Here is a 20,294-nt window from a genome sequence, read left to right as displayed (position 1 = left end):
GATTGGCAAGAGAGGTTCCTAAAACCTGAAGGTAACTTTACTTTTCTTCACTGGCAATTCTAACATGTTGGGTTAGCACCTGTATTTCAACGGCTAAATTACAAACAAAAGTATGCCAATTGTTAAATGTTGATCAACACTAATTTAGCAACCATGAAACGGAATCATTTTTGATTATATTGTCTAAGTTCCTTATATATCCAACGTTAAAACAACACTAAACATGCATCTCTTCGACAATGTGATATACTTTTTGTAATTTGTAGGTGTACAATCTGCGGCGCTCGGCGGCTTCCAGAGAGAAGTGAAAAAGCTTACGGCACCTGGGATTCCCAGGCGGTCTTCCATCCAGGTACTAACCAGGCCCTGCTCTGCTTAGCTTCCGAGATCAGACGAGATCGGGCGGAACCAGAGAGGTATGGCCGTAAGCTGCTCTTTATCTTTTTCCTAATCCTTTATAATGCGTCAAAAAATTATGTCACGCCTGCCGTTGGCATCTTTGTGTGGGTTAAATAAGGGTATGCAAAGAAGGCTGTGACATCCTATGCCGAAAATTGGATGGACTAGAGAAGACCCGCCCAGGAGTCCCAGCCAATCGGTGGATGGCCATTGCAGTCCCCGCCACCTCAAATGGCCTGACGATGGTACGGACGTAAGCCACCTTTCATCTTCTTCCTATTGCATCTCTTCTACAATGTGAAATGCTTTTTACAATTGTGTAGGTGTACAATCTGCGGCGCTGGGCGGCTTTCGGAGAGAGAAGTGAAAAAGCTTACGGCACCTGGGATTCCCAGGCGGTCTTCCATCCAGGTACTAACCAGGCCCTGCTCTGCTTAGCTTCCGAGATCAGACGAGATCGGGCGGAACCAGAGAGGTATGGCCGTAAGCTGCTTTTTATCTTTTTCCTAATCCTTTAAAACGTGTCAAAGATAATCAGAAGAGTTTGTTTTTCTAAAATTGAAGCAGTTCTTAGGATTGGCAAGAGAGGTTCCTAAAACCTGAAGGTAACTTTACTTTTCTTCACTGGCAATTCTAACATGTTGGGTTAGCACCTGTATTTGAACGGCTAAATTACAAACAAAAGTATGCCAATTGTTAAATGTTGATCAACACTAATTTAGCAACCATGAAACGGAATCATTTTTGATGATATTGTCTAAGTTCCTTATATATCCAACGTTAAAACAACACTAAACATGCATCTCTTCGACAATGTGATATACTTTTTGTAATTTGTAGGTGTACAATCTGCGGCGCTCGGCGGCTTCCAGAGAGAAGTGAAAAAGCTTACGGCACCTGGGATTCCCAGGCGGTCTTCCATCCAGGTACTAACCAGGCCCTGCTCTGCTTAGCTTCCGAGATCAGACGAGATCGGGCGGAACCAGAGAGGTATGGCCGTAAGCTGCTTTTTACCTTTTTCCTAATCCTTTAAAACGTGTCAAAGATAATCAGAAGAGTTTCTTTTTCTAAAATTGAAGCAGTTCTTAGGATTGGCAAGAGAGGTTCCTAAAACCTGAAGGTAACTTTACTTTTCTTCACTGGCAATTCTAACATGTTGGGTTAGCACCTGTATTTCAACGGCTAAATTACAAACAAAAGTATGCCAATTGTTAAATGTTGATCAACACTAATTTAGCAACCATGAAACGGAATCATTTTTGATTATATTGTCTAAGTTCCTTATATATCCAACGTTAAAACAACACTAAACATGCATCTCTTCGACAATGTGATATACTTTTTGTAATTTGTAGGTGTACAATCTGCGGCGCTCGGCGGCTTCCAGAGAGAAGTGAAAAAGCTTACGGCACCTGGGATTCCCAGGCGGTCTTCCATCCAGGTACTAACCAGGCCCTGCTCTGCTTAGCTTCCGAGATCAGACGAGATCGGGCGGAACCAGAGAGGTATGGCCGTAAGCTGCTCTTTATCTTTTTCCTAATCCTTTATAATGCGTCAAAAAATTATGTCACGCCTGCCGTTGGCATCTTTGTGTGGGTTAAATAAGGGTATGCAAAGAAGGCTGTGACATCCTATGCCGAAAATTGGATGGACTAGAGAAGACCCGCCCAGGAGTCCCAGCCAATCGGTGGATGGCCATTGCAGTCCCCGCCACCTCAAATGGCCTGACGATGGTATGGACGTAAGCCACCTTTCATCTTCTTCCTATTGCATCTCTTCTACAATGTGAAATGCTTTTTACAATTGTGTAGGTGTACAATCTGCGGCGCTGGGCGGCTTTCGGAGAGAGAAGTGAAAAAGCTTACGGCACCTGGGATTCCCAGGCGGTCTTCCATCCAGGTACTAACCAGGCCCTGCTCTGCTTAGCTTCCGAGATCAGACGAGATCGGGCGGAACCAGAGAGGTATGGCCGTAAGCTGCTCTTTATCTTTTTCCTAATCCTTTATAATGCGTCAAAAAATTATGTCACGCCTGCCGTTGGCATCTTTGTGTGGGTTAAATAAGGGTATGCAAAGAAGGCTGTGACATCCTAAGCCGAAAATTGGATGGACTAGAGAAGACCCGCCCAGGAGTCCCAGCCAATCGGTGGATGGCCATTGCAGTCCCCGCCACCTCAAATGGCCTGACGATGGTATGGACGTAAGCCACCTTTCATCTTCTTCCTATTGCATCTCTTCTACAATGTGAAATGCTTTTTACAATTGTGTAGGTGTACAATCTGCGGCGCTGGGCGGCTTTCGGAGAGAGAAGTGAAAAAGCTTACGGCACCTGGGATTCCCAGGCGGTCTTCCATCCAGGTACTAACCAGGCCCTGCTCTGCTTAGCTTCCGAGATCAGACGAGATCGGGCGGAACCAGAGAGGTATGGCCGTAAGCTGCTTTTTACCTTTTTCCTAATCCTTTAAAACGTGTCAAAGATAATCAGAAGAGTTTCTTTTTCTAAAATTGAAGCAGTTCTTAGGATTGGCAAGAGAGGTTCCTAAAACCTGAAGGTAACTTTACTTTTCTTCACTGGCAATTCTAACATGTTGGGTTAGCACCTGTATTTCAACGGCTAAATTACAAACAAAAGTATGCCAATTGTTAAATGTTGATCAACACTAATTTAGCAACCATGAAACGGAATCATTTTTGATTATATTGTCTAAGTTCCTTATATATCCAACGTTAAAACAACACTAAACATGCATCTCTTCGACAATGTGATATACTTTTTGTAATTTGTAGGTGTACAATCTGCGGCGCTCGGCGGCTTCCAGAGAGAAGTGAAAAAGCTTACGGCACCTGGGATTCCCAGGCGGTCTTCCATCCAGGTACTAACCAGGCCCTGCTCTGCTTAGCTTCCGAGATCAGACGAGATCGGGCGGAACCAGAGAGGTATGGCCGTAAGCTGCTCTTTATCTTTTTCCTAATCCTTTATAATGCGTCAAAAAATTATGTCACGCCTGCCGTTGGCATCTTTGTGTGGGTTAAATAAGGGTATGCAAAGAAGGCTGTGACATCCTATGCCGAAAATTGGATGGACTAGAGAAGACCCGCCCAGGAGTCCCAGCCAATCGGTGGATGGCCATTGCAGTCCCCGCCACCTCAAATGGCCTGACGATGGTACGGACGTAAGCCACCTTTCATCTTCTTCCTATTGCATCTCTTCTACAATGTGAAATGCTTTTTACAATTGTGTAGGTGTACAATCTGCGGCGCTGGGCGGCTTTCGGAGAGAGAAGTGAAAAAGCTTACGGCACCTGGGATTCCCAGGCGGTCTTCCATCCAGGTACTAACCAGGCCCTGCTCTGCTTAGCTTCCGAGATCAGACGAGATCGGGCGGAACCAGAGAGGTATGGCCGTAAGCTGCTTTTTATCTTTTTCCTAATCCTTTAAAACGTGTCAAAGATAATCAGAAGAGTTTGTTTTTCTAAAATTGAAGCAGTTCTTAGGATTGGCAAGAGAGGTTCCTAAAACCTGAAGGTAACTTTACTTTTCTTCACTGGCAATTCTAACATGTTGGGTTAGCACCTGTATTTGAACGGCTAAATTACAAACAAAAGTATGCCAATTGTTAAATGTTGATCAACACTAATTTAGCAACCATGAAACGGAATCATTTTTGATGATATTGTCTAAGTTCCTTATATATCCAACGTTAAAACAACACTAAACATGCATCTCTTCGACAATGTGATATACTTTTTGTAATTTGTAGGTGTACAATCTGCGGCGCTCGGCGGCTTCCAGAGAGAAGTGAAAAAGCTTACGGCACCTGGGATTCCCAGGCGGTCTTCCATCCAGGTACTAACCAGGCCCTGCTCTGCTTAGCTTCCGAGATCAGACGAGATCGGGCGGAACCAGAGAGGTATGGCCGTAAGCTGCTTTTTACCTTTTTCCTAATCCTTTAAAACGTGTCAAAGATAATCAGAAGAGTTTCTTTTTCTAAAATTGAAGCAGTTCTTAGGATTGGCAAGAGAGGTTCCTAAAACCTGAAGGTAACTTTACTTTTCTTCACTGGCAATTCTAACATGTTGGGTTAGCACCTGTATTTCAACGGCTAAATTACAAACAAAAGTATGCCAATTGTTAAATGTTGATCAACACTAATTTAGCAACCATGAAACGGAATCATTTTTGATTATATTGTCTAAGTTCCTTATATATCCAACGTTAAAACAACACTAAACATGCATCTCTTCGACAATGTGATATACTTTTTGTAATTTGTAGGTGTACAATCTGCGGCGCTCGGCGGCTTCCAGAGAGAAGTGAAAAAGCTTACGGCACCTGGGATTCCCAGGCGGTCTTCCATCCAGGTACTAACCAGGCCCTGCTCTGCTTAGCTTCCGAGATCAGACGAGATCGGGCGGAACCAGAGAGGTATGGCCGTAAGCTGCTCTTTATCTTTTTCCTAATCCTTTATAATGCGTCAAAAAATTATGTCACGCCTGCCGTTGGCATCTTTGTGTGGGTTAAATAAGGGTATGCAAAGAAGGCTGTGACATCCTATGCCGAAAATTGGATGGACTAGAGAAGACCCGCCCAGGAGTCCCAGCCAATCGGTGGATGGCCATTGCAGTCCCCGCCACCTCAAATGGCCTGACGATGGTACGGACGTAAGCCACCTTTCATCTTCTTCCTATTGCATCTCTTCTACAATGTGAAATGCTTTTTACAATTGTGTAGGTGTACAATCTGCGGCGCTGGGCGGCTTTCGGAGAGAGAAGTGAAAAAGCTTACGGCACCTGGGATTCCCAGGCGGTCTTCCATCCAGGTACTAACCAGGCCCTGCTCTGCTTAGCTTCCGAGATCAGACGAGATCGGGCGGAACCAGAGAGGTATGGCCGTAAGCTGCTTTTTATCTTTTTCCTAATCCTTTAAAACGTGTCAAAGATAATCAGAAGAGTTTGTTTTTCTAAAATTGAAGCAGTTCTTAGGATTGGCAAGAGAGGTTCCTAAAACCTGAAGGTAACTTTACTTTTCTTCACTGGCAATTCTAACATGTTGGGTTAGCACCTGTATTTGAACGGCTAAATTACAAACAAAAGTATGCCAATTGTTAAATGTTGATCAACACTAATTTAGCAACCATGAAACGGAATCATTTTTGATGATATTGTCTAAGTTCCTTATATATCCAACGTTAAAACAACACTAAACATGCATCTCTTCGACAATGTGATATACTTTTTGTAATTTGTAGGTGTACAATCTGCGGCGCTCGGCGGCTTCCAGAGAGAAGTGAAAAAGCTTACGGCACCTGGGATTCCCAGGCGGTCTTCCATCCAGGTACTAACCAGGCCCTGCTCTGCTTAGCTTCCGAGATCAAACGAGATCGGGCGGAACCAGAGAGGTATGGCCGTAAGCTGCTTTTTATCTTTTTCCTAATCCTTTATAATGCGTCAAAAAATTATGTCACGCCTGCCGTTGGCATCTTTGTGTGGGTTAAATAAGGGTATGCAAAGAAGGCTGTGACATCCTATGCCGAAAATTGGATGGACTAGAGAAGACCCGCCCAGGAGTCCCAGCCAATCGGTGGATGGCCATTGCAGTCCCCGCCACCTCAAATGGCCTGACGATGGTATGGACGTAAGCCACCTTTCATCTTCTTCCTATTGCATCTCTTCTACAATGTGAAATGCTTTTTACAATTGTGTAGGTGTACAATCTGCGGCGCTGGGCGGCTTTCGGAGAGAGAAGTGAAAAAGCTTACGGCACCTGGGATTCCCAGGCGGTCTTCCATCCAGGTACTAACCAGGCCCTGCTCTGCTTAGCTTCCGAGATCAGACGAGATCGGGCGGAACCAGAGAGGTATGGCCGTAAGCTGCTCTTTATCTTTTTCCTAATCCTTTATAATGCGTCAAAAAATTATGTCACGCCTGCCGTTGGCATCTTTGTGTGGGTTAAATAAGGGTATGCAAAGAAGGCTGTGACATCCTAAGCCGAAAATTGGATGGACTAGAGAAGACCCGCCCAGGAGTCCCAGCCAATCGGTGGATGGCCATTGCAGTCCCCGCCACCTCAAATGGCCTGACGATGGTATGGACGTAAGCCACCTTTCATCTTCTTCCTATTGCATCTCTTCTACAATGTGAAATGCTTTTTACAATTGTGTAGGTGTACAATCTGCGGCGCTGGGCGGCTTTCGGAGAGAGAAGTGAAAAAGCTTACGGCACCTGGGATTCCCAGGCGGTCTTCCATCCAGGTACTAACCAGGCCCTGCTCTGCTTAGTTTCCGAGATCAGACGAGATCGGGCGGAACCAGAGAGGTATGGCCGTAAGCTGCTTTTTACCTTTTTCCTAATCCTTTAAAACGTGTCAAAGATAATCAGAAGAGTTTCTTTTTCTAAAATTGAAGCAGTTCTTAGGATTGGCAAGAGAGGTTCCTAAAACCTGAAGGTAACTTTACTTTTCTTCACTGGCAATTCTAACATGTTGGGTTAGCACCTGTATTTCAACGGCTAAATTACAAACAAAAGTATGCCAATTGTTAAATGTTGATCAACACTAATTTAGCAACCATGAAACGGAATCATTTTTGATTATATTGTCTAAGTTCCTTATATATCCAACGTTAAAACAACACTAAACATGCATCTCTTCGACAATGTGATATACTTTTTGTAATTTGTAGGTGTACAATCTGCGGCGCTCGGCGGCTTCCAGAGAGAAGTGAAAAAGCTTACGGCACCTGGGATTCCCAGGCGGTCTTCCATCCAGGTACTAACCAGGCCCTGCTCTGCTTAGCTTCCGAGATCAGACGAGATCGGGCGGAACCAGAGAGGTATGGCCGTAAGCTGCTCTTTATCTTTTTCCTAATCCTTTATAATGCGTCAAAAAATTATGTCACGCCTGCCGTTGGCATCTTTGTGTGGGTTAAATAAGGGTATGCAAAGAAGGCTGTGACATCCTATGCCGAAAATTGGATGGACTAGAGAAGACCCGCCCAGGAGTCCCAGCCAATCGGTGGATGGCCATTGCAGTCCCCGCCACCTCAAATGGCCTGACGATGGTACGGACGTAAGCCACCTTTCATCTTCTTCCTATTGCATCTCTTCTACAATGTGAAATGCTTTTTACAATTGTGTAGGTGTACAATCTGCGGCGCTGGGCGGCTTTCGGAGAGAGAAGTGAAAAAGCTTACGGCACCTGGGATTCCCAGGCGGTCTTCCATCCAGGTACTAACCAGGCCCTGCTCTGCTTAGCTTCCGAGATCAGACGAGATCGGGCGGAACCAGAGAGGTATGGCCGTAAGCTGCTTTTTATCTTTTTCCTAATCCTTTAAAACGTGTCAAAGATAATCAGAAGAGTTTGTTTTTCTAAAATTGAAGCAGTTCTTAGGATTGGCAAGAGAGGTTCCTAAAACCTGAAGGTAACTTTACTTTTCTTCACTGGCAATTCTAACATGTTGGGTTAGCACCTGTATTTGAACGGCTAAATTACAAACAAAAGTATGCCAATTGTTAAATGTTGATCAACACTAATTTAGCAACCATGAAACGGAATCATTTTTGATGATATTGTCTAAGTTCCTTATATATCCAACGTTAAAACAACACTAAACATGCATCTCTTCGACAATGTGATATACTTTTTGTAATTTGTAGGTGTACAATCTGCGGCGCTCGGCGGCTTCCAGAGAGAAGTGAAAAAGCTTACGGCACCTGGGATTCCCAGGCGGTCTTCCATCCAGGTACTAACCAGGCCCTGCTCTGCTTAGCTTCCGAGATCAGACGAGATCGGGCGGAACCAGAGAGGTATGGCCGTAAGCTGCTTTTTACCTTTTTCCTAATCCTTTAAAACGTGTCAAAGATAATCAGAAGAGTTTCTTTTTCTAAAATTGAAGCAGTTCTTAGGATTGGCAAGAGAGGTTCCTAAAACCTGAAGGTAACTTTACTTTTCTTCACTGGCAATTCTAACATGTTGGGTTAGCACCTGTATTTCAACGGCTAAATTACAAACAAAAGTATGCCAATTGTTAAATGTTGATCAACACTAATTTAGCAACCATGAAACGGAATCATTTTTGATTATATTGTCTAAGTTCCTTATATATCCAACGTTAAAACAACACTAAACATGCATCTCTTCGACAATGTGATATACTTTTTGTAATTTGTAGGTGTACAATCTGCGGCGCTCGGCGGCTTCCAGAGAGAAGTGAAAAAGCTTACGGCACCTGGGATTCCCAGGCGGTCTTCCATCCAGGTACTAACCAGGCCCTGCTCTGCTTAGCTTCCGAGATCAGACGAGATCGGGCGGAACCAGAGAGGTATGGCCGTAAGCTGCTCTTTATCTTTTTCCTAATCCTTTATAATGCGTCAAAAAATTATGTCACGCCTGCCGTTGGCATCTTTGTGTGGGTTAAATAAGGGTATGCAAAGAAGGCTGTGACATCCTATGCCGAAAATTGGATGGACTAGAGAAGACCCGCCCAGGAGTCCCAGCCAATCGGTGGATGGCCATTGCAGTCCCCGCCACCTCAAATGGCCTGACGATGGTACGGACGTAAGCCACCTTTCATCTTCTTCCTATTGCATCTCTTCTACAATGTGAAATGCTTTTTACAATTGTGTAGGTGTACAATCTGCGGCGCTGGGCGGCTTTCGGAGAGAGAAGTGAAAAAGCTTACGGCACCTGGGATTCCCAGGCGGTCTTCCATCCAGGTACTAACCAGGCCCTGCTCTGCTTAGCTTCCGAGATCAGACGAGATCGGGCGGAACCAGAGAGGTATGGCCGTAAGCTGCTTTTTATCTTTTTCCTAATCCTTTAAAACGTGTCAAAGATAATCAGAAGAGTTTGTTTTTCTAAAATTGAAGCAGTTCTTAGGATTGGCAAGAGAGGTTCCTAAAACCTGAAGGTAACTTTACTTTTCTTCACTGGCAATTCTAACATGTTGGGTTAGCACCTGTATTTGAACGGCTAAATTACAAACAAAAGTATGCCAATTGTTAAATGTTGATCAACACTAATTTAGCAACCATGAAACGGAATCATTTTTGATGATATTGTCTAAGTTCCTTATATATCCAACGTTAAAACAACACTAAACATGCATCTCTTCGACAATGTGATATACTTTTTGTAATTTGTAGGTGTACAATCTGCGGCGCTCGGCGGCTTCCAGAGAGAAGTGAAAAAGCTTACGGCACCTGGGATTCCCAGGCGGTCTTCCATCCAGGTACTAACCAGGCCCTGCTCTGCTTAGCTTCCGAGATCAGACGAGATCGGGCGGAACCAGAGAGGTATGGCCGTAAGCTGCTCTTTATCTTTTTCCTAATCCTTTATAATGCGTCAAAAAATTATGTCACGCCTGCCGTTGGCATCTTTGTGTGGGTTAAATAAGGGTATGCAAAGAAGGCTGTGACATCCTATGCCGAAAATTGGATGGACTAGAGAAGACCCGCCCAGGAGTCCCAGCCAATCGGTGGATGGCCATTGCAGTCCCCGCCACCTCAAATGGCCTGACGATGGTACGGACGTAAGCCACCTTTCATCTTCTTCCTATTGCATCTCTTCTACAATGTGAAATGCTTTTTACAATTGTGTAGGTGTACAATCTGCGGCGCTGGGCGGCTTTCGGAGAGAGAAGTGAAAAAGCTTACGGCACCTGGGATTCCCAGGCGGTCTTCCATCCAGGTACTAACCAGGCCCTGCTCTGCTTAGCTTCCGAGATCAGACGAGATCGGGCGGAACCAGAGAGGTATGGCCGTAAGCTGCTTTTTATCTTTTTCCTAATCCTTTAAAACGTGTCAAAGATAATCAGAAGAGTTTGTTTTTCTAAAATTGAAGCAGTTCTTAGGATTGGCAAGAGAGGTTCCTAAAACCTGAAGGTAACTTTACTTTTCTTCACTGGCAATTCTAACATGTTGGGTTAGCACCTGTATTTGAACGGCTAAATTACAAACAAAAGTATGCCAATTGTTAAATGTTGATCAACACTAATTTAGCAACCATGAAACGGAATCATTTTTGATGATATTGTCTAAGTTCCTTATATATCCAACGTTAAAACAACACTAAACATGCATCTCTTCGACAATGTGATATACTTTTTGTAATTTGTAGGTGTACAATCTGCGGCGCTCGGCGGCTTCCAGAGAGAAGTGAAAAAGCTTACGGCACCTGGGATTCCCAGGCGGTCTTCCATCCAGGTACTAACCAGGCCCTGCTCTGCTTAGCTTCCGAGATCAGACGAGATCGGGCGGAACCAGAGAGGTATGGCCGTAAGCTGCTTTTTATCTTTTTCCTAATCCTTTATAATGCGTCAAAAAATTATGTCACGCCTGCCGTTGGCATCTTTGTGTGGGTTAAATAAGGGTATGCAAAGAAGGCTGTGACATCCTATGCCGAAAATTGGATGGACTAGAGAAGACCCGCCCAGGAGTCCCAGCCAATCGGTGGATGGCCATTGCAGTCCCCGCCACCTCAAATGGCCTGACGATGGTATGGACGTAAGCCACCTTTCATCTTCTTCCTATTGCATCTCTTCTACAATGTGAAATGCTTTTTACAATTGTGTAGGTGTACAATCTGCGGCGCTGGGCGGCTTTCGGAGAGAGAAGTGAAAAAGCTTACGGCACCTGGGATTCCCAGGCGGTCTTCCATCCAGGTACTAACCAGGCCCTGCTCTGCTTAGCTTCCGAGATCAGACGAGATCGGGCGGAACCAGAGAGGTATGGCCGTAAGCTGCTCTTTATCTTTTTCCTAATCCTTTATAATGCGTCAAAAAATTATGTCACGCCTGCCGTTGGCATCTTTGTGTGGGTTAAATAAGGGTATGCAAAGAAGGCTGTGACATCCTAAGCCGAAAATTGGATGGACTAGAGAAGACCCGCCCAGGAGTCCCAGCCAATCGGTGGATGGCCATTGCAGTCCCCGCCACCTCAAATGGCCTGACGATGGTATGGACGTAAGCCACCTTTCATCTTCTTCCTATTGCATCTCTTCTACAATGTGAAATGCTTTTTACAATTGTGTAGGTGTACAATCTGCGGCGCTGGGCGGCTTTCGGAGAGAGAAGTGAAAAAGCTTACGGCACCTGGGATTCCCAGGCGGTCTTCCATCCAGGTACTAACCAGGCCCTGCTCTGCTTAGTTTCCGAGATCAGACGAGATCGGGCGGAACCAGAGAGGTATGGCCGTAAGCTGCTTTTTACCTTTTTCCTAATCCTTTAAAACGTGTCAAAGATAATCAGAAGAGTTTCTTTTTCTAAAATTGAAGCAGTTCTTAGGATTGGCAAGAGAGGTTCCTAAAACCTGAAGGTAACTTTACTTTTCTTCACTGGCAATTCTAACATGTTGGGTTAGCACCTGTATTTCAACGGCTAAATTACAAACAAAAGTATGCCAATTGTTAAATGTTGATCAACACTAATTTAGCAACCATGAAACGGAATCATTTTTGATTATATTGTCTAAGTTCCTTATATATCCAACGTTAAAACAACACTAAACATGCATCTCTTCGACAATGTGATATACTTTTTGTAATTTGTAGGTGTACAATCTGCGGCGCTCGGCGGCTTCCAGAGAGAAGTGAAAAAGCTTACGGCACCTGGGATTCCCAGGCGGTCTTCCATCCAGGTACTAACCAGGCCCTGCTCTGCTTAGCTTCCGAGATCAGACGAGATCGGGCGGAACCAGAGAGGTATGGCCGTAAGCTGCTCTTTATCTTTTTCCTAATCCTTTATAATGCGTCAAAAAATTATGTCACGCCTGCCGTTGGCATCTTTGTGTGGGTTAAATAAGGGTATGCAAAGAAGGCTGTGACATCCTAAGCCGAAAATTGGATGGACTAGAGAAGACCCGCCCAGGAGTCCCAGCCAATCGGTGGATGGCCATTGCAGTCCCCGCCACCTCAAATGGCCTGACGATGGTATGGACGTAAGCCACCTTTCATCTTCTTCCTATTGCATCTCTTCTACAATGTGAAATGCTTTTTACAATTGTGTAGGTGTACAATCTGCGGCGCTGGGCGGCTTTCGGAGAGAGAAGTGAAAAAGCTTACGGCACCTGGGATTCCCAGGCGGTCTTCCATCCAGGTACTAACCAGGCCCTGCTCTGCTTAGTTTCCGAGATCAGACGAGATCGGGCGGAACCAGAGAGGTATGGCCGTAAGCTGCTTTTTACCTTTTTCCTAATCCTTTAAAACGTGTCAAAGATAATCAGAAGAGTTTCTTTTTCTAAAATTGAAGCAGTTCTTAGGATTGGCAAGAGAGGTTCCTAAAACCTGAAGGTAACTTTACTTTTCTTCACTGGCAATTCTAACATGTTGGGTTAGCACCTGTATTTCAACGGCTAAATTACAAACAAAAGTATGCCAATTGTTAAATGTTGATCAACACTAATTTAGCAACCATGAAACGGAATCATTTTTGATTATATTGTCTAAGTTCCTTATATATCCAACGTTAAAACAACACTAAACATGCATCTCTTCGACAATGTGATATACTTTTTGTAATTTGTAGGTGTACAATCTGCGGCGCTCGGCGGCTTCCAGAGAGAAGTGAAAAAGCTTACGGCACCTGGGATTCCCAGGCGGTCTTCCATCCAGGTACTAACCAGGCCCTGCTCTGCTTAGCTTCCGAGATCAGACGAGATCGGGCGGAACCAGAGAGGTATGGCCGTAAGCTGCTCTTTATCTTTTTCCTAATCCTTTATAATGCGTCAAAAAATTATGTCACGCCTGCCGTTGGCATCTTTGTGTGGGTTAAATAAGGGTATGCAAAGAAGGCTGTGACATCCTATGCCGAAAATTGGATGGACTAGAGAAGACCCGCCCAGGAGTCCCAGCCAATCGGTGGATGGCCATTGCAGTCCCCGCCACCTCAAATGGCCTGACGATGGTACGGACGTAAGCCACCTTTCATCTTCTTCCTATTGCATCTCTTCTACAATGTGAAATGCTTTTTACAATTGTGTAGGTGTACAATCTGCGGCGCTGGGCGGCTTTCGGAGAGAGAAGTGAAAAAGCTTACGGCACCTGGGATTCCCAGGCGGTCTTCCATCCAGGTACTAACCAGGCCCTGCTCTGCTTAGCTTCCGAGATCAGACGAGATCGGGCGGAACCAGAGAGGTATGGCCGTAAGCTGCTTTTTATCTTTTTCCTAATCCTTTAAAACGTGTCAAAGATAATCAGAAGAGTTTGTTTTTCTAAAATTGAAGCAGTTCTTAGGATTGGCAAGAGAGGTTCCTAAAACCTGAAGGTAACTTTACTTTTCTTCACTGGCAATTCTAACATGTTGGGTTAGCACCTGTATTTGAACGGCTAAATTACAAACAAAAGTATGCCAATTGTTAAATGTTGATCAACACTAATTTAGCAACCATGAAACGGAATCATTTTTGATGATATTGTCTAAGTTCCTTATATATCCAACGTTAAAACAACACTAAACATGCATCTCTTCGACAATGTGATATACTTTTTGTAATTTGTAGGTGTACAATCTGCGGCGCTCGGCGGCTTCCAGAGAGAAGTGAAAAAGCTTACGGCACCTGGGATTCCCAGGCGGTCTTCCATCCAGGTACTAACCAGGCCCTGCTCTGCTTAGCTTCCGAGATCAGACGAGATCGGGCGGAACCAGAGAGGTATGGCCGTAAGCTGCTTTTTATCTTTTTCCTAATCCTTTATAATGCGTCAAAAAATTATGTCACGCCTGCCGTTGGCATCTTTGTGTGGGTTAAATAAGGGTATGCAAAGAAGGCTGTGACATCCTATGCCGAAAATTGGATGGACTAGAGAAGACCCGCCCAGGAGTCCCAGCCAATCGGTGGATGGCCATTGCAGTCCCCGCCACCTCAAATGGCCTGACGATGGTATGGACGTAAGCCACCTTTCATCTTCTTCCTATTGCATCTCTTCTACAATGTGAAATGCTTTTTACAATTGTGTAGGTGTACAATCTGCGGCGCTGGGCGGCTTTCGGAGAGAGAAGTGAAAAAGCTTACGGCACCTGGGATTCCCAGGCGGTCTTCCATCCAGGTACTAACCAGGCCCTGCTCTGCTTAGCTTCCGAGATCAGACGAGATCGGGCGGAACCAGAGAGGTATGGCCGTAAGCTGCTTTTTACCTTTTTCCTAATCCTTTAAAACGTGTCAAAGATAATCAGAAGAGTTTCTTTTTCTAAAATTGAAGCAGTTCTTAGGATTGGCAAGAGAGGTTCCTAAAACCTGAAGGTAACTTTACTTTTCTTCACTGGCAATTCTAACATGTTGGGTTAGCACCTGTATTTCAACGGCTAAATTACAAACAAAAGTATGCCAATTGTTAAATGTTGATCAACACTAATTTAGCAACCATGAAACGGAATCATTTTTGATTATATTGTCTAAGTTCCTTATATATCCAACGTTAAAACAACACTAAACATGCATCTCTTCGACAATGTGATATACTTTTTGTAATTTGTAGGTGTACAATCTGCGGCGCTCGGCGGCTTCCAGAGAGAAGTGAAAAAGCTTACGGCACCTGGGATTCCCAGGCGGTCTTCCATCCAGGTACTAACCAGGCCCTGTTCTGCTTAGCTTCCGAGATCAGACGAGATCGGGCGGAACCAGAGAGGTATGGCCGTAAGCTGCTCTTTATCTTTTTCCTAATCCTTTATAATGCGTCAAAAAATTATGTCACGCCTGCCGTTGGCATCTTTGTGTGGGTTAAATAAGGGTATGCAAAGAAGGCTGTGACATCCTATGCCGAAAATTGGATGGACTAGAGAAGACCCGCCCAGGAGTCCCAGCCAATCGGTGGATGGCCATTGCAGTCCCCGCCACCTCAAATGGCCTGACGATGGTATGGACGTAAGCCACCTTTCATCTTCTTCCTATTGCATCTCTTCTACAATGTGAAATGCTTTTTACAATTGTGTAGGTGTACAATCTGCGGCGCTGGGCGGCTTTCGGAGAGAGAAGTGAAAAAGCTTACGGCACCTGGGATTCCCAGGCGGTCTTCCATCCAGGTACTAACCAGGCCCTGCTCTGCTTAGCTTCCGAGATCAGACGAGATCGGGCGGAACCAGAGAGGTATGGCCGTAAGCTGCTCTTTATCTTTTTCCTAATCCTTTATAATGCGTCAAAAAATTATGTCACGCCTGCCGTTGGCATCTTTGTGTGGGTTAAATAAGGGTATGCAAAGAAGGCTGTGACATCCTAAGCCGAAAATTGGATGGACTAGAGAAGACCCGCCCAGGAGTCCCAGCCAATCGGTGGATGGCCATTGCAGTCCCCGCCACCTCAAATGGCCTGACGATGGTATGGACGTAAGCCACCTTTCATCTTCTTCCTATTGCATCTCTTCTACAATGTGAAATGCTTTTTACAATTGTGTAGGTGTACAATCTGCGGCGCTGGGCGGCTTTCGGAGAGAGAAGTGAAAAAGCTTACGGCACCTGGGATTCCCAGGCGGTCTTCCATCCAGGTACTAACCAGGCCCTGCTCTGCTTAGTTTCCGAGATCAGACGAGATCGGGCGGAACCAGAGAGGTATGGCCGTAAGCTGCTTTTTACCTTTTTCCTAATCCTTTAAAACGTGTCAAAGATAATCAGAAGAGTTTCTTTTTCTAAAATTGAAGCAGTTCTTAGGATTGGCAAGAGAGGTTCCTAAAACCTGAAGGTAACTTTACTTTTCTTCACTGGCAATTCTAACATGTTGGGTTAGCACCTGTATTTCAACGGCTAAATTACAAACAAAAGTATGCCAATTGTTAAATGTTGATCAACACTAATTTAGCAACCATGAAACGGAATCATTTTTGATTATATTGTCTAAGTTCCTTATATATCCAACGTTAAAACAACACTAAACATGCATCTCTTCGACAATGTGATATACTTTTTGTAATTTGTAGGTGTACAATCTGCGGCGCTCGGCGGCTTCCAGAGAGAAGTGAAAAAGCTTACGGCACCTGGGATTCCCAGGCGGTCTTCCATCCAGGTACTAACCAGGCCCTGCTCTGCTTAGCTTCCGAGATCAGACGAGATCGGGCGGAACCAGAGAGGTATGGCCGTAAGCTGCTCTTTATCTTTTTCCTAATCCTTTATAATGCGTCAAAAAATTATGTCACGCCTGCCGTTGGCATCTTTGTGTGGGTTAAATAAGGGTATGCAAAGAAGGCTGTGACATCCTATGCCGAAAATTGGATGGACTAGAGAAGACCCGCCCAGGAGTCCCAGCCAATCGGTGGATGGCCATTGCAGTCCCCGCCACCTCAAATGGCCTGACGATGGTACGGACGTAAGCCACCTTTCATCTTCTTCCTATTGCATCTCTTCTACAATGTGAAATGCTTTTTACAATTGTGTAGGTGTACAATCTGCGGCGCTGGGCGGCTTTCGGAGAGAGAAGTGAAAAAGCTTACGGCACCTGGGATTCCCAGGCGGTCTTCCATCCAGGTACTAACCAGGCCCTGCTCTGCTTAGCTTCCGAGATCAGACGAGATCGGGCGGAACCAGAGAGGTATGGCCGTAAGCTGCTTTTTATCTTTTTCCTAATCCTTTAAAACGTGTCAAAGATAATCAGAAGAGTTTGTTTTTCTAAAATTGAAGCAGTTCTTAGGATTGGCAAGAGAGGTTCCTAAAACCTGAAGGTAACTTTACTTTTCTTCACTGGCAATTCTAACATGTTGGGTTAGCACCTGTATTTGAACGGCTAAATTACAAACAAAAGTATGCCAATTGTTAAATGTTGATCAACACTAATTTAGCAACCATGAAACGGAATCATTTTTGATGATATTGTCTAAGTTCCTTATATATCCAACGTTAAAACAACACTAAACATGCATCTCTTCGACAATGTGATATACTTTTTGTAATTTGTAGGTGTACAATCTGCGGCGCTCGGCGGCTTCCAGAGAGAAGTGAAAAAGCTTACGGCACCTGGGATTCCCAGGCGGTCTTCCATCCAGGTACTAACCAGGCCCTGCTCTGCTTAGCTTCCGAGATCAGACGAGATCGGGCGGAACCAGAGAGGTATGGCCGTAAGCTGCTTTTTATCTTTTTCCTAATCCTTTATAATGCGTCAAAAAATTATGTCACGCCTGCCGTTGGCATCTTTGTGTGGGTTAAATAAGGGTATGCAAAGAAGGCTGTGACATCCTATGCCGAAAATTGGATGGACTAGAGAAGACCCGCCCAGGAGTCCCAGCCAATCGGTGGATGGCCATTGCAGTCCCCGCCACCTCAAATGGCCTGACGATGGTATGGACGTAAGCCACCTTTCATCTTCTTCCTATTGCATCTCTTCTACAATGTGAAATGCTTTTTACAATTGTGTAGGTGTACAATCTGCGGCGCTGGGCGGCTTTCGGAGAGAGAAGTGAAAAAGCTTACGGCACCTGGGATTCCCAGGCGGTCTTCCATCCAGGTACTAACCAGGCCCTGCTCTGCTTAGCTTCCGAGATCAGACGAGATCGGGCGGAACCAGAGAGGTATGGCCGTAAGCTGCTCTTTATCTTTTTCCTAATCCTTTATAATGCGTCAAAAAATTATGTCACGCCTGCCGTTGGCATCTTTGTGTGGGTTAAATAAGGGTATGCAAAGAAGGCTGTGACATCCTAAGCCGAAAATTGGATGGACTAGAGAAGACCCGCCCAGGAGTCCCAGCCAATCGGTGGATGGCCATTGCAGTCCCCGCCACCTCAAATGGCCTGACGATGGTATGGACGTAAGCCACCTTTCATCTTCTTCCTATTGCATCTCTTCTACAATGTGAAATGCTTTTTACAATTGTGTAGGTGTACAATCTGCGGCGCTGGGCGGCTTTCGGAGAGAGAAGTGAAAAAGCTTACGGCACCTGGGATTCCCAGGCGGTCTTCCATCCAGGTACTAACCAGGCCCTGCTCTGCTTAGTTTCCGAGATCAGACGAGATCGGGCGGAACCAGAGAGGTATGGCCGTAAGCTGCTTTTTACCTTTTTCCTAATCCTTTAAAACGTGTCAAAGATAATCAGAAGAGTTTCTTTTTCTAAAATTGAAGCAGTTCTTAGGATTGGCAAGAGAGGTTCCTAAAACCTGAAGGTAACTTTACTTTTCTTCACTGGCAATTCTAACATGTTGGGTTAGCACCTGTATTTCAACGGCTAAATTACAAACAAAAGTATGCCAATTGTTAAATGTTGATCAACACTAATTTAGCAACCATGAAACGGAATCATTTTTGATTATATTGTCTAAGTTCCTTATATATCCAACGTTAAAACAACACTAAACATGCATCTCTTCGACAATGTGATATACTTTTTGTAATTTGTAGGTGTACAATCTGCGGCGCTCGGCGGCTTCCAGAGAGAAGTGAAAAAGCTTACGGCACCTGGGATTCCCAGGCGGTCTTCCATCCAGGTACTAACCAGGCCCTGCTCTGCTTAGCTTCCGAGATCAGACGAGATCGGGCGGAACCAGAGAGGTATGGCCGTAAGCTGCTCTTTATCTTTTTCCTAATCCTTTATAATGCGTCAAAAAATTATGTCACGCCTGCCGTTGGCATCTTTGTGTGGGTTAAATAAGGGTATGCAAAGAAGGCTGTGACATCCTAAGCCGAAAATTGGATGGACTAGAGAAGACCCGCCCAGGAGTCCCAGCCAATCGGTGGATGGCCATTGCAGTCCCCGCCACCTCAAATGGCCTGACGATGGTATGGACGTAAGCCACCTTTCATCTTCTTCCTATTGCATCTCTTCTACAATGTGAAATGCTTTTTACAATTGTGTAGGTGTACAATCTGCGGCGCTGGGCGGCTTTCGGAGAGAGAAGTGAAAAAGCTTACGGCACCTGGGATTCCCAGGCGGTCTTCCATCCAGGTACTAACCAGGCCCTGCTCTGCTTAGTTTCCGAGATCAGACGAGATCGGGCGGAACCAGAGAGGTATGGCCGTAAGCTGCTTTTTACCTTTTTCCTAATCCTTTAAAACGTGTCAAAGATAATCAGAAGAGTTTCTTTTTCTAAAATTGAAGCAGTTCTTAGGATTGGCAAGAGAGGTTCCTAAAACCTGAAGGTAACTTTACTTTTCTTCACTGGCAATTCTAACATGTTGGGTTAGCACCTGTATTTCAACGGCTAAATTACAAACAAAAGTATGCCAATTGTTAAATGTTGATCAACACTAATTTAGCAACCATGAAACGGAATCATTTTTGATTATATTGTCTAAGTTCCTTATATATCCAACGTTAAAACAACACTAAACATGCATCTCTTCGACAATGTGATATACTTTTTGTAATTTGTAGGTGTACAATCTGCGGCGCTCGGCGGCTTCCAGAGAGAAGTGAAAAAGCTTACGGCACCTGGGATTCCCAGGCGGTCTTCCATCCAGGTACTAACCAGGCCCTGCTCTGCTTAGCTTCCGAGATCAGACGAGATCGGGCGGAACCAGAGAGGTATGGCCGTAAGCTGCTCTTTATCTTTTTCCTAATCCTTTATAATGCGTCAAAAAATTATGTCACGCCTGCCGTTGGCATCTTTGTGTGGGTTAAATAAGGGTATGCAAAGAAGGCTGTGACATCCTATGCCGAAAATTGGATGGACTAGAGAAGACCCGCCCAGGAGTCCCAGCCAATCGGTGGATGGCCATTGCAGTCCCCGCCACCTCAAATGGCCTGACGATGGTACGGACGTAAGCCACCTTTCATCTTCTTCCTATTGCATCTCTTCTACAATGTGAAATGCTTTTTACAATTGTGTAGGTGTACAATCTGCGGCGCTGGGCGGCTTTCGGAGAGAGAAGTGAAAAAGCTTACGGCACCTGGGATTCCCAGGCGGTCTTCCATCCAGGTACTAACCAGGCCCTGCTCTGCTTAGCTTCCGAGATCAGACGAGATCGGGCGGAACCAGAGAGGTATGGCCGTAAGCTGC

The 20,294-nt window shown here is 45.0% G+C and overlaps 42 non-coding genes across 42 annotated transcripts; all 42 read right to left on the bottom strand.

The window, feature by feature from the left end:
- Positions 1-311: 311 nt before the first annotated feature.
- On the bottom strand, positions 312-430 carry LOC134118558 (5S ribosomal RNA). The gene has a single exon (XR_009950118.1). It is a non-coding gene; the product is annotated as a 5S ribosomal RNA (ribosomal RNA).
- A 339-nt stretch (positions 431-769) lies between these two features.
- Positions 770-888, bottom strand: LOC134118556 (5S ribosomal RNA). The gene has a single exon (XR_009950116.1). It is a non-coding gene; the product is annotated as a 5S ribosomal RNA (ribosomal RNA).
- A 396-nt stretch (positions 889-1,284) lies between these two features.
- LOC134118555 (5S ribosomal RNA) lies at positions 1,285-1,403 on the bottom strand. The gene has a single exon (XR_009950115.1). It is a non-coding gene; the product is annotated as a 5S ribosomal RNA (ribosomal RNA).
- A 396-nt stretch (positions 1,404-1,799) lies between these two features.
- Positions 1,800-1,918, bottom strand: LOC134118554 (5S ribosomal RNA). The gene has a single exon (XR_009950114.1). It is a non-coding gene; the product is annotated as a 5S ribosomal RNA (ribosomal RNA).
- Positions 1,919-2,257: 339 nt separating this feature from the next.
- Positions 2,258-2,376, bottom strand: LOC134118553 (5S ribosomal RNA). The gene has a single exon (XR_009950113.1). It is a non-coding gene; the product is annotated as a 5S ribosomal RNA (ribosomal RNA).
- Positions 2,377-2,715: 339 nt separating this feature from the next.
- Positions 2,716-2,834, bottom strand: LOC134118552 (5S ribosomal RNA). Its single transcript, XR_009950112.1, has one exon. It is a non-coding gene; the product is annotated as a 5S ribosomal RNA (ribosomal RNA).
- A 396-nt stretch (positions 2,835-3,230) lies between these two features.
- On the bottom strand, positions 3,231-3,349 carry LOC134118551 (5S ribosomal RNA). The gene has a single exon (XR_009950111.1). It is a non-coding gene; the product is annotated as a 5S ribosomal RNA (ribosomal RNA).
- Positions 3,350-3,688: 339 nt separating this feature from the next.
- Positions 3,689-3,807, bottom strand: LOC134118550 (5S ribosomal RNA). The gene has a single exon (XR_009950110.1). It is a non-coding gene; the product is annotated as a 5S ribosomal RNA (ribosomal RNA).
- A 396-nt stretch (positions 3,808-4,203) lies between these two features.
- Positions 4,204-4,322, bottom strand: LOC134118549 (5S ribosomal RNA). The gene has a single exon (XR_009950109.1). It is a non-coding gene; the product is annotated as a 5S ribosomal RNA (ribosomal RNA).
- Positions 4,323-4,718: 396 nt separating this feature from the next.
- Positions 4,719-4,837, bottom strand: LOC134118548 (5S ribosomal RNA). Its single transcript, XR_009950108.1, has one exon. It is a non-coding gene; the product is annotated as a 5S ribosomal RNA (ribosomal RNA).
- A 339-nt stretch (positions 4,838-5,176) lies between these two features.
- LOC134118547 (5S ribosomal RNA) lies at positions 5,177-5,295 on the bottom strand. The gene has a single exon (XR_009950107.1). It is a non-coding gene; the product is annotated as a 5S ribosomal RNA (ribosomal RNA).
- Positions 5,296-5,691: 396 nt separating this feature from the next.
- Positions 5,692-5,810, bottom strand: LOC134118647 (5S ribosomal RNA). Its single transcript, XR_009950207.1, has one exon. It is a non-coding gene; the product is annotated as a 5S ribosomal RNA (ribosomal RNA).
- Positions 5,811-6,149: 339 nt separating this feature from the next.
- LOC134118545 (5S ribosomal RNA) lies at positions 6,150-6,268 on the bottom strand. Its single transcript, XR_009950105.1, has one exon. It is a non-coding gene; the product is annotated as a 5S ribosomal RNA (ribosomal RNA).
- A 339-nt stretch (positions 6,269-6,607) lies between these two features.
- Positions 6,608-6,726, bottom strand: LOC134118986 (5S ribosomal RNA). The gene has a single exon (XR_009950547.1). It is a non-coding gene; the product is annotated as a 5S ribosomal RNA (ribosomal RNA).
- A 396-nt stretch (positions 6,727-7,122) lies between these two features.
- Positions 7,123-7,241, bottom strand: LOC134118544 (5S ribosomal RNA). Its single transcript, XR_009950104.1, has one exon. It is a non-coding gene; the product is annotated as a 5S ribosomal RNA (ribosomal RNA).
- Positions 7,242-7,580: 339 nt separating this feature from the next.
- LOC134118543 (5S ribosomal RNA) lies at positions 7,581-7,699 on the bottom strand. The gene has a single exon (XR_009950103.1). It is a non-coding gene; the product is annotated as a 5S ribosomal RNA (ribosomal RNA).
- A 396-nt stretch (positions 7,700-8,095) lies between these two features.
- LOC134118542 (5S ribosomal RNA) lies at positions 8,096-8,214 on the bottom strand. The gene has a single exon (XR_009950102.1). It is a non-coding gene; the product is annotated as a 5S ribosomal RNA (ribosomal RNA).
- A 396-nt stretch (positions 8,215-8,610) lies between these two features.
- On the bottom strand, positions 8,611-8,729 carry LOC134118541 (5S ribosomal RNA). The gene has a single exon (XR_009950101.1). It is a non-coding gene; the product is annotated as a 5S ribosomal RNA (ribosomal RNA).
- Positions 8,730-9,068: 339 nt separating this feature from the next.
- LOC134118540 (5S ribosomal RNA) lies at positions 9,069-9,187 on the bottom strand. The gene has a single exon (XR_009950100.1). It is a non-coding gene; the product is annotated as a 5S ribosomal RNA (ribosomal RNA).
- Positions 9,188-9,583: 396 nt separating this feature from the next.
- On the bottom strand, positions 9,584-9,702 carry LOC134118539 (5S ribosomal RNA). The gene has a single exon (XR_009950099.1). It is a non-coding gene; the product is annotated as a 5S ribosomal RNA (ribosomal RNA).
- A 339-nt stretch (positions 9,703-10,041) lies between these two features.
- On the bottom strand, positions 10,042-10,160 carry LOC134118538 (5S ribosomal RNA). The gene has a single exon (XR_009950098.1). It is a non-coding gene; the product is annotated as a 5S ribosomal RNA (ribosomal RNA).
- Positions 10,161-10,556: 396 nt separating this feature from the next.
- Positions 10,557-10,675, bottom strand: LOC134118537 (5S ribosomal RNA). Its single transcript, XR_009950097.1, has one exon. It is a non-coding gene; the product is annotated as a 5S ribosomal RNA (ribosomal RNA).
- Positions 10,676-11,014: 339 nt separating this feature from the next.
- Positions 11,015-11,133, bottom strand: LOC134118536 (5S ribosomal RNA). The gene has a single exon (XR_009950095.1). It is a non-coding gene; the product is annotated as a 5S ribosomal RNA (ribosomal RNA).
- Positions 11,134-11,472: 339 nt separating this feature from the next.
- Positions 11,473-11,591, bottom strand: LOC134118985 (5S ribosomal RNA). Its single transcript, XR_009950546.1, has one exon. It is a non-coding gene; the product is annotated as a 5S ribosomal RNA (ribosomal RNA).
- A 396-nt stretch (positions 11,592-11,987) lies between these two features.
- Positions 11,988-12,106, bottom strand: LOC134118534 (5S ribosomal RNA). The gene has a single exon (XR_009950093.1). It is a non-coding gene; the product is annotated as a 5S ribosomal RNA (ribosomal RNA).
- A 339-nt stretch (positions 12,107-12,445) lies between these two features.
- On the bottom strand, positions 12,446-12,564 carry LOC134118984 (5S ribosomal RNA). Its single transcript, XR_009950545.1, has one exon. It is a non-coding gene; the product is annotated as a 5S ribosomal RNA (ribosomal RNA).
- Positions 12,565-12,960: 396 nt separating this feature from the next.
- Positions 12,961-13,079, bottom strand: LOC134118533 (5S ribosomal RNA). The gene has a single exon (XR_009950092.1). It is a non-coding gene; the product is annotated as a 5S ribosomal RNA (ribosomal RNA).
- A 339-nt stretch (positions 13,080-13,418) lies between these two features.
- Positions 13,419-13,537, bottom strand: LOC134118532 (5S ribosomal RNA). Its single transcript, XR_009950091.1, has one exon. It is a non-coding gene; the product is annotated as a 5S ribosomal RNA (ribosomal RNA).
- A 396-nt stretch (positions 13,538-13,933) lies between these two features.
- Positions 13,934-14,052, bottom strand: LOC134118531 (5S ribosomal RNA). Its single transcript, XR_009950090.1, has one exon. It is a non-coding gene; the product is annotated as a 5S ribosomal RNA (ribosomal RNA).
- A 339-nt stretch (positions 14,053-14,391) lies between these two features.
- LOC134118530 (5S ribosomal RNA) lies at positions 14,392-14,510 on the bottom strand. The gene has a single exon (XR_009950089.1). It is a non-coding gene; the product is annotated as a 5S ribosomal RNA (ribosomal RNA).
- A 396-nt stretch (positions 14,511-14,906) lies between these two features.
- Positions 14,907-15,025, bottom strand: LOC134118964 (5S ribosomal RNA). Its single transcript, XR_009950525.1, has one exon. It is a non-coding gene; the product is annotated as a 5S ribosomal RNA (ribosomal RNA).
- Positions 15,026-15,364: 339 nt separating this feature from the next.
- On the bottom strand, positions 15,365-15,483 carry LOC134118529 (5S ribosomal RNA). Its single transcript, XR_009950088.1, has one exon. It is a non-coding gene; the product is annotated as a 5S ribosomal RNA (ribosomal RNA).
- Positions 15,484-15,822: 339 nt separating this feature from the next.
- Positions 15,823-15,941, bottom strand: LOC134118982 (5S ribosomal RNA). The gene has a single exon (XR_009950543.1). It is a non-coding gene; the product is annotated as a 5S ribosomal RNA (ribosomal RNA).
- Positions 15,942-16,337: 396 nt separating this feature from the next.
- On the bottom strand, positions 16,338-16,456 carry LOC134118528 (5S ribosomal RNA). Its single transcript, XR_009950087.1, has one exon. It is a non-coding gene; the product is annotated as a 5S ribosomal RNA (ribosomal RNA).
- A 339-nt stretch (positions 16,457-16,795) lies between these two features.
- LOC134118527 (5S ribosomal RNA) lies at positions 16,796-16,914 on the bottom strand. Its single transcript, XR_009950086.1, has one exon. It is a non-coding gene; the product is annotated as a 5S ribosomal RNA (ribosomal RNA).
- A 396-nt stretch (positions 16,915-17,310) lies between these two features.
- LOC134118526 (5S ribosomal RNA) lies at positions 17,311-17,429 on the bottom strand. The gene has a single exon (XR_009950085.1). It is a non-coding gene; the product is annotated as a 5S ribosomal RNA (ribosomal RNA).
- Positions 17,430-17,768: 339 nt separating this feature from the next.
- Positions 17,769-17,887, bottom strand: LOC134118525 (5S ribosomal RNA). Its single transcript, XR_009950084.1, has one exon. It is a non-coding gene; the product is annotated as a 5S ribosomal RNA (ribosomal RNA).
- A 339-nt stretch (positions 17,888-18,226) lies between these two features.
- LOC134118981 (5S ribosomal RNA) lies at positions 18,227-18,345 on the bottom strand. Its single transcript, XR_009950542.1, has one exon. It is a non-coding gene; the product is annotated as a 5S ribosomal RNA (ribosomal RNA).
- Positions 18,346-18,741: 396 nt separating this feature from the next.
- Positions 18,742-18,860, bottom strand: LOC134118523 (5S ribosomal RNA). The gene has a single exon (XR_009950082.1). It is a non-coding gene; the product is annotated as a 5S ribosomal RNA (ribosomal RNA).
- A 339-nt stretch (positions 18,861-19,199) lies between these two features.
- Positions 19,200-19,318, bottom strand: LOC134118980 (5S ribosomal RNA). Its single transcript, XR_009950541.1, has one exon. It is a non-coding gene; the product is annotated as a 5S ribosomal RNA (ribosomal RNA).
- Positions 19,319-19,714: 396 nt separating this feature from the next.
- On the bottom strand, positions 19,715-19,833 carry LOC134118522 (5S ribosomal RNA). Its single transcript, XR_009950081.1, has one exon. It is a non-coding gene; the product is annotated as a 5S ribosomal RNA (ribosomal RNA).
- A 339-nt stretch (positions 19,834-20,172) lies between these two features.
- Positions 20,173-20,291, bottom strand: LOC134118521 (5S ribosomal RNA). The gene has a single exon (XR_009950079.1). It is a non-coding gene; the product is annotated as a 5S ribosomal RNA (ribosomal RNA).
- Positions 20,292-20,294: the final 3 nt, after the last annotated feature.

This window comes from Pungitius pungitius, unplaced genomic scaffold (assembly GCF_949316345.1).
Source record: "Pungitius pungitius unplaced genomic scaffold, fPunPun2.1 scaffold_24, whole genome shotgun sequence".
NCBI lineage: Eukaryota > Metazoa > Chordata > Actinopteri > Perciformes > Gasterosteidae > Pungitius > Pungitius pungitius.
Note: the sequence above shows the minus strand (reverse complement) of the source record. Positions and strands in the feature narration are given on the sequence as shown.